The sequence below is a fragment of the Triticum urartu genome, chromosome 3A (genome assembly GCF_056163025.1).
Source record: "Triticum urartu cultivar PI428250 chromosome 3A, HENAU_Tu73, whole genome shotgun sequence".
Classification (NCBI taxonomy): domain Eukaryota; kingdom Viridiplantae; phylum Streptophyta; class Magnoliopsida; order Poales; family Poaceae; genus Triticum; species Triticum urartu.
Genome location: NC_141875.1, coordinates 72,384,095 through 72,392,568, shown reverse-complemented (window position 1 = coordinate 72,392,568; position 8,474 = coordinate 72,384,095).

Below are 8,474 nucleotides of genomic sequence, written 5' to 3'. Positions count from 1 at the left end.
GCGATTATTTTCTGATCGCGATTTCTGATCCGATTTTCGTTTTAGTATAACTTTTCGCTCGTTTATCGGAATCAGGCGATTCAAGCGCCTGGAGTTTCGTCTCGAAACCCTCTATCCGTTTAACCAACTTAAACAAGTTTTTTATACTGTAAAATTTGACTTAGATCCAGATTAGTAGAACGAAGTTGTTTTCTTTCGCTGTTTGACTTTCGTTGCGTCGTTCGATTTGATTCTTTTTGCAAACCAGAGTTCTTAAGTTGAACTTTCTGGTTAGTTATCTTATTTGACTTTTACCTGTGCATTAGATGAGTGCTTATTGTATGCTTGTTTGTTTGTCTGCGATAGAATACCCGGAGTGCGCCGCGTGTTACTTCGAATCTCTAGGTTTCGTGGATCATCAGCAAGGCAAGTAACACTTTGATCATACCTTTTCTACTACCCAGTTTTATTGCATTAGATCAAATCCTCAAACATTGCATGATTAGGATGTAATTAAATTGTGGGATGGGAAGTAGTTGAGGTAGTACCTATTACCTGTTATATTATCAAACCTTTGGGAGTTACTTCTATGTTTGCCATTATGCCATGCTATGCCAGTAGACATGGATTGGGTTCGTGATATCCATGACAGATGTGAGTTTGTTAATTAATGGTTTATCTAAGGTGGCAACTTAAACACATATCTGGGTGGATTGAGGTACCTGGGTATTCCAGGATTGCCTTTTTTTATGGACCGCCACCCAGGCCTAAAGGGATCATGAGATTTTTCATACTAGAAACTTCCGTGTGCAGCCACAAGCTATTATGGGCTCTAGCATAGTTGATTAAGTCATGCGAACTCTTGCAGGGTAGACTAGCAGATGTAGGGGAAAGTAGGTGTAACAGTCTATCCATCGTAAGGTGCTAGCTCTTCTGAAAGACTATGTCTCGGTCATCCGTCTTCTCAAACACCATGTAGTGCGAGAAACCAAACGGAGGCGATCGAGTCTTGTGGGGAAAAGTGCACAAACCTCTGCAGAGTGTATAAACTAATCATGGTTAGCCATGTCCCCGGTTATGGACGTTTTGAGTATCTAGTACTTGGATTATCATGTGAATCTCAACATGTTACTCTAAATTAATTTTGTTGGGTTTTGTTAATGATGATGCTTAATTGGGATTGAGGATGCTGTCAACCATTCTCAATGTTTAACAACTACCATGATAGTTAAATAAAATTTATTCCTTTGCAGTAGGGAAAAATTGGCTTTACGCAAAATTATAACCATAGAGCTTTCCACCAGCCAAATATGCATATAGTATAGCTGTTTCATTCCATTACTCTCTATGTGTTACCTTGCCAGCATATTCCATGTGCTGACCCGTTTCGGGTTGCAACGTTAATGTTGCAGACTTTTCAGACAACGATTAAGGAGTTTTAGGTCGTGGTTCTATACTTAGTGATGCCGTTGGAGTTCATGGACTTGCTTAACTTCCAAGCCTTCCACTGTTATCGTTATTAGATGGCCTTAAGCCATATTTATTGTAATAAGTTCTCTATTGAGACACTCGATGTAATAAGTGTGTGATTGCTACTCTGTTATAAATCCTCCGAGTACTGTGTGGTGTCAGATTACTGATCTAGGGATGACACCGGAGCACAGAGATCAGACTGTTTGAGGTCTGGTCGCTACAGAGATGGTATCAGAGCACACGCTGACTGTAGGACACGACCACTAAGCTAAAGCCCTAGACCACTACTCTCTTCTCATTCCTGACTCCTCATCTTTTTCTACTCTTTTAGGATGACGGAAGCGAGGATCAAGTTCACTCAGCCGGATGAAGATACACCTTTTGGACGACACATGAAGGAAGTCACTAGATACCTGAACATAGGAGTACCAAGCTTCACCGGAACCTACAACGCCACTTTACCTGAAGAAGAGCGCTGGATGATTCAAGTTCAAGTTCCAGGAAGGACGTTCATGCCAGTCACTGAACCCATAGAGTTTTCTTTTGATGCACCAACTTGGAGTCTAGGAAAGAGCATGGAAGCTCACATCAACATGGGACACATTGGAGAAGTCTACCAGAATGATCTCAAGGTACTATCTACCAGATTTGTGGGCACCGAGATGAGAACTGGGAGATGATCAGCACCAGGAAGGATAGATCAGTTGCAGCTTTTATCCAGGAGTTAAACCAGCACATTCGACGACAGGAGAACCAGATGTGCGCCGACATGATAGACCTGAAGAAGGCAAGGACAAGAATCAAGGAACTGGAGGAAGAACTCAAGGCTACACGTGAAGATTATGAAGAGGAAATCGAAGTATTGGTGGAGAAGAATGACGACCTGATCAATAAGATCGGGATATTTATGGGAGGCCCTACACCAGTAGATGAAGACGAAGAACCCAAGGAGATTCGCCCGGAAGACTACATCATCATCGACGACACCGACTCAGACCCAGATGACAGCGATGATGATTATTTTGATGAAGCCGGAGCAGATATCATGGAGTCTGCAACCGAAGAATATTTGTAGTAGACCACCTCATAAGTAGTAGTAGTCCACCTTGTAAATATAGTAGTCCGAGCACTTTCGTGATAGTTAGATCGATTGTATGCCCTTGTTTGATTGAATGAAGTGAATTGTTTGCTTTTGCCTCATGTGCATATGGGTAGTGTTTTCTCTTTAGACCCCCTCTATTATTAAATCTCATCTTTTCTTAACCCTCAGATGCCTCCGAGACGTGACCCCAGATTTACCTTTCCACCGGAGCTCACCCAATTGATCCAGCAGCAGAACACATTGATGCAGTTGCTAGTCCAGAATCAGAATCAGGGGAACAATAACAACAACCCACCACCACCACCTGTGGATCACTTAGCCCGTTTTCTTAGGCTGAATCCGCCAGTGTTTTCCAGTAGCACCGAGCCGATAGTAGCAGATGATTGGCTCCGCAAGACAGCTAGAGAGTTGACTACAGCAGGATGCACAGATGCGGAGAAGGTGAAGTTTGCCGCACATCATCTTGAAGGACCGGTAGCATCATGGTGGGAGAATTTCACAGGCACTTTCCCTGTCGACACTGTCACATGGGACCAGTTTCAGCAGGCTTTTCGTACTGCCCATGTTTTAGCAGGAGCTATGGCCATGAAGAAGCGTGAGTTTCGCAACTTGCGCCAAGGAGGACGAACAGTTGGCCAGTATGTGGATGACTTTAGTAAGCTAGCACGTTATGCCCCAAATGACGTTGCTACGGATGCAGCCAAGCAGGAGAAGTTTCTGGAAGGACTGAATGATGAGTTGAGCATGCAGTTGATGATAGCAACCTTCAACAACTACCAGGAGTTGGTAGACCGTGCTCTTATGATTGAAGGCAAGAAGCAGCAAATTGAGAACCACAAGAGGAAGTATGGACAAGGGAAGTACAATTCTGGAGCTCAGCAGAAGCCACGTTTTACCCCTAGATCGGGAGGACATTTTCAGCATACCCATGGAGGAGGTAGCTCGCACAATCACAACGGCACCAAGAATGATAATGGTAATGGAGGAAGCAACGGCCAGAACCGTACCACCCCATCAACCCCAGCTAAGAGAGACCTGAGCCAAGTCACCTGTTTTAAGTGTTCAAAGACAGGACATTATGCCAATGAATGTCCTGAAGGCCAGAATGGCAATGGAAGCTCTGGGAAGAAGCCGAACCCTTTCAACAGGGGACAGGTGAACCACGTTAACGTGGAGGAGGTTGAAGAGCAGCCGGATGTTGTAATCGGTAAGTTTTTGGTTATGTCATTTACTGCACTCGTACTTTTTGATACTGGTGCATCGCATTCATACATATCAAGGGGATTTGTGGATAAGTATAACCTGCCCACTAAGGTTCTTAGAACACCTATGCTAGTAAGCTCACCAGGAGCAGAGTATATGGCCAGTCAAGGTTGTTTTCAAGTGCCATTGAGTATAGGTAGGCATGTGTTTCCCTCGGATTTAATCATTTTGGAATCACAAGGATTGGATGTAATTCTGGGTATGGATTGGCTGTCGATGTATGGAGGAAACATCGATTGCGCCAGTAAGTCGATCTTGCTTACCACCCTAGAAGGGAGAAGGATCAAGTATGTATCCCGACATGTGCCAAAAGGGACTCAAGTAAATTGTTTAACAGGAGTTGTGCAGGAGGAAGTACCAGTGGTAAAGGAATTCCCTGACGTATTTCCAGGGGAGTTGCCAGGCATGCCACCAGATAGAGATATTGAGTTTTTGATTGAGCTTTTGCCAGGCACAGGACCAATATCAAAGCGACCATACAGGATGCCCGCAAAGGATTTGGTGGAGATTAATAAGTAGATTAAGGAGTTACTGGATAAAGGTTATGTTCACCCAAGTTCATCGCCTTGGGGATCACCCGTACTTCTAGTGGAAAAGAAGGATGGATTGTTAAGAATGGTTGTTGATTACCGAGGTTTGAATGAAGTAACGATCAAGAACAAGTACCCACTACCGATGATCAATGATTTGTTTGATCGTTTGCAAGGAGCTAAAGTGTTTTCCAAGATCGATTTGCGATCAGGGTACCATCAGTTGAAGATTCGAGAGCAGGACATACCTAAGACAGCTTTCACCACAAGATATGGACTGTATGAGTACACCGTTATGTCATTTGGTCTGACCAACGCACCTTCCTATTTTATGAACATGATGAACATAGTGTTTATGGAGTTTTTGGATAAGTTCGTCGTGGTGTTCATTGATGATATTCTGGTTTATTCGAAGAATGAAGAAGAGCATAAGGAACATTTACGATTAGTACTTGAGAAGCTCAGAGAACATCAGTTATATGCCAAGTTCAGCAAATGTGAGTTTTGGTTGAATGAAGTAGGATTCCTCGGACACGTTTATCCGGAGAAGGAATAGCAGTTGACCCCATAAAGGTTATCACTGTGACCAATTGGGAAGCGCAAACAACAGTTGGAGAGATTCGGAGTTTTCTTGGACTCGTAGGATACTACCGGAGATTTATTGAGAACTTCTCAAAGATTGCAAAACCTATGACGGAGTTGATGAAGAAGGATACCAAGTTCATATGGATTGAGGAGTGTGAGGTTAGTTTCCAGGAGTTGAAGAAACGTTTGGTTACCTCACCAGTGTTGATTTTTCCAGACCAGACCAAGGATTATGAAGTGTATTGCGACGCGGAGGTGCCGTCCGTTCGGCACTAGGTCATCGGTAATTTGAATCACGTCGAGTACGACTCCATCAACCCCGTTCTCTTGAACGCTTCCGCTCGTGATCTACAAGTGTATGTAGATGCACTCCTCTCTCCCTCGTTGCTAGATGACTCCATAGATTGATCTTAGTGATGCATAGAAAATTTTAAAATTCTGCTACGTTCCCCAACAATCTCTCCCCTACCGATCTACGTCCAATCTCCTCGTGTGATCTAAGCTGGAAACAACGAACAACACAAGGGACACGAGGTTTATACTGGTTCGGGCCATCATTGTGGTGTAATACCCTACTCCAGTGTGTGGTGTGGTGGATTGCCTCGGGGGCTGATGATGAACAGTACAAGGGAAGAACAACCTTGCAAGAGGTGTTCTTGAGCTGGTGCGATGAACTACTGGGCGAGTTCAGTCACCTCTTTCTCTCTCTGCTAGGGTTCTACCAGATCTCTCGTTGTCCCCCTACTCTCTGGTGGCTAGATCTATTTATAGAACCCATGGGCCTCTCCCCAAATAATGAGCGGGAAGGGCGCCAACAATTGGCCATTTTGAAGGGGAACATATAGTACAAGTTATCCTGACCAAAGGCGGTCTTCGGTTGCCAAAAGCACTGGTGATGACGTCGTCTTGGGCTCCATGATGACCTCCATCCTGCTGCCCTGTTGGTCTTGGTCTCGTTGCACCGGAATGGTAACCTTTGCCCGGTGCCTTGGCCTGTGCTTGCCCCCTTTGCACCAAAGGGGGAAACAAGGACACTGCACAGGCCGGCGCCCGCCTGGTCTCGATCGTCATGGCTTGCGTCACGGGCTCCTCGTGAGGTACCCTAGCCTTGATCTCTCCGCCTCCTCGCGAGCCTGCCTGATGAGGCTGCCTCTGAGGAAGCTTCCTGTCGTCTGCCCCGCGAGGCTTGGCCCCTCGCGAGGGTCTTGAGCTTGTGCTGATGAAGGTGGGCCACGCTGGGCCCCCACTTGAGCCACGCCGCAGGCCGCAGGCAGGCAAGTCTGGGGACCCCCGTTCCCAGAACGCCGATAGTAGCCCCCGGGCCCAAGGCGCGCCCGGGCTTGGCCTAGCAGGGAAGCGAAGAGGCAAGCATGAAGCGCCGCGGGCCCAAAAAGCCTGCGGCCCCGGGCACCGCGTGGCGGTTGATTGGACGTTGGCGTCTGCGCTTCCCCACGACGCCTTGCTACGCGCCCGGCTAAGTGAACCCGTAGTTGCACACAGTTGTTCCTCCTTTCCGCTGCTCGCCCGCCTCCTACCTTTCCTTCTTCTTCGAGCTCCAGCCTCCGCCGTTAATACGGCTCGAGTTCTTCCACCTCTTCACCGCCATGGCACCGTCGAATAAAGGAAGGGGAAAGAAGCCCGCGCCTTTGCCCGGCACACCTCCAGCGGCGACCCCCGCCGTCGCCCGGTCGATCATAGTCAATCCAGAAGCTTTGGACAAGGTCCGCTCCGCCCTTGCAACTATCTTCAACGAGTGCGGCAGGACCATGGTCTGGCCTGCGTCCCATGCCTCACTTGATAGGATCATCATGGAGGTCCGATTCTTCGCCGATGCCCTATGGGCAGGTCTAGTTCCCCCCTTTTCCGCCTTCTTCAATGCGGTGCTCTCCCATTATCGAATCCGCATGATGCACCTCGGGCCGGAGTCCATTACTCTTATGGCTGTCTTTGCTTTTGTTTGCGAGGCGATGATAGGCATTCCCCCTTCCATGGCCCTGCTGCGCCACTTCTTTTCCTTGCGCCTGAGCGACCCCACTCAGTGCTCAAGGTGTGTGAGTTTCCTGGGTGTGCCAAAGACGGCCGCTTCAGGGATCGACTTCGGCCTTCCTCCTTCTAAGGCCAGGTTCAGAGAGCGGTGGCTGTACGTGGACGTTGGAGTGCCCAACCCTCTGCTCTCGCACCCGACATCGCCTGCTGTTCCTCACGTGGGTTGGGACCATGAGGTGCTCGCGAGCCCCCGGCTCGCCTTCGTCTAGCGCCGCTTCTAGAGTTTGAGGGCGCTCAATGTGACAGCGCCCAAGGTGGTGAAGGAGTTCCTCCAATGTCGCATTGCTCCTCTTCAGCGCCACTCTCGCCGGATGTGGGACTTTGCGGGGCATGGAGACCACACGCGTCTTCAGGATGAGGACTTGGCGCCAAAAGTGCTGCGGACGGTGCTTAGGCTCTTGACTGGCGATCCTTCCCCAGGAAGCCTTCGGAGAAATGGTATCCTGTTGTATCTTTGCTCCGGCAGGGTCGATTTTGTGAGGCAGATGCCCAGCTTCGACGAGTGGGGACTGCGCCCGGCTGGATTCATGGGGCCCCGCGAGAACCCAGCCACCGTGGTTGCTTCCCCTGCCGCCCACAGCGGTCCTTCCTCGGGCGACAGGGCGGGGAGACGAGAACCGGCGAGGGTTGAGGCGCCTGATGTCCAGGTGTCGATGCCACGAGAAGCCTCGAAGGCGGCATCTCCTGAGGCCCGCCCTAGAGCGGCGACAGGTGCGGAGTCACGGCCTATGGTTCAAGCCGGGGCTTCTGAGCCCCCAGTCGTTCCTCGCGAGGTGACACCTAACGACGCCCCCCAGGCTGACTCCTCCAGCGCTGATCATCTTGACGCTTCTTCCACACCAGGGGCCGACCCCTGCGTCAGGCGCTTAGGTCGGTTCTATGTAGACTTAGAGGCCCTCCGTAAGAGGAAGGAGGCCTTGGGTGGCAACGACCGCCCTTGCCACTTGTTGAAGCGCCGGAAGTACTTTGCCATGGACGAGTAAGTCTTCTTCTTTCCTTGCTTGTTTACTTTGCTATCCCTGCGACTGATTGTGGCCCTTTTCAGACCCTGTCCTGCGAAGCCCGCCGAGCCAGCCCGGGAGCCATCCCCCATAGCTTCGCCTTCTCCGCTGGCCCTGGGCTCGCCGAGCTTGAGCGGCACCCCTACTGCCAGACCAGTTGGTGGAGTGGTCCATTCCATAGGGCACCTCGAGCCTGCGCGCCCGGTGTCCTTTCTTCATGAGTCCTCCTGGGGCACATCCGGCTTGCCCCGCGTTCCTCCTCTGATCATAGATGGTGAATGGCTGAAGTCTATCTTCGGCTCCTCCTCCGTGGGTGGGCCGACGCCAGGCCGCATTCCCAGAGAGGTCTGTTCGGCGATGGCTAGGGTGCCAGCCCCCAGCCCCGCGCCGAGAGGGGGCCTGCCGCCTCGGGGCCCTCCGCATGCTCTGGTGGAAGAGGGTGATGCAGAAGATGTGCTCAGGCACGCTCGGGAGCGACGCGCCATTCGCGAAGAG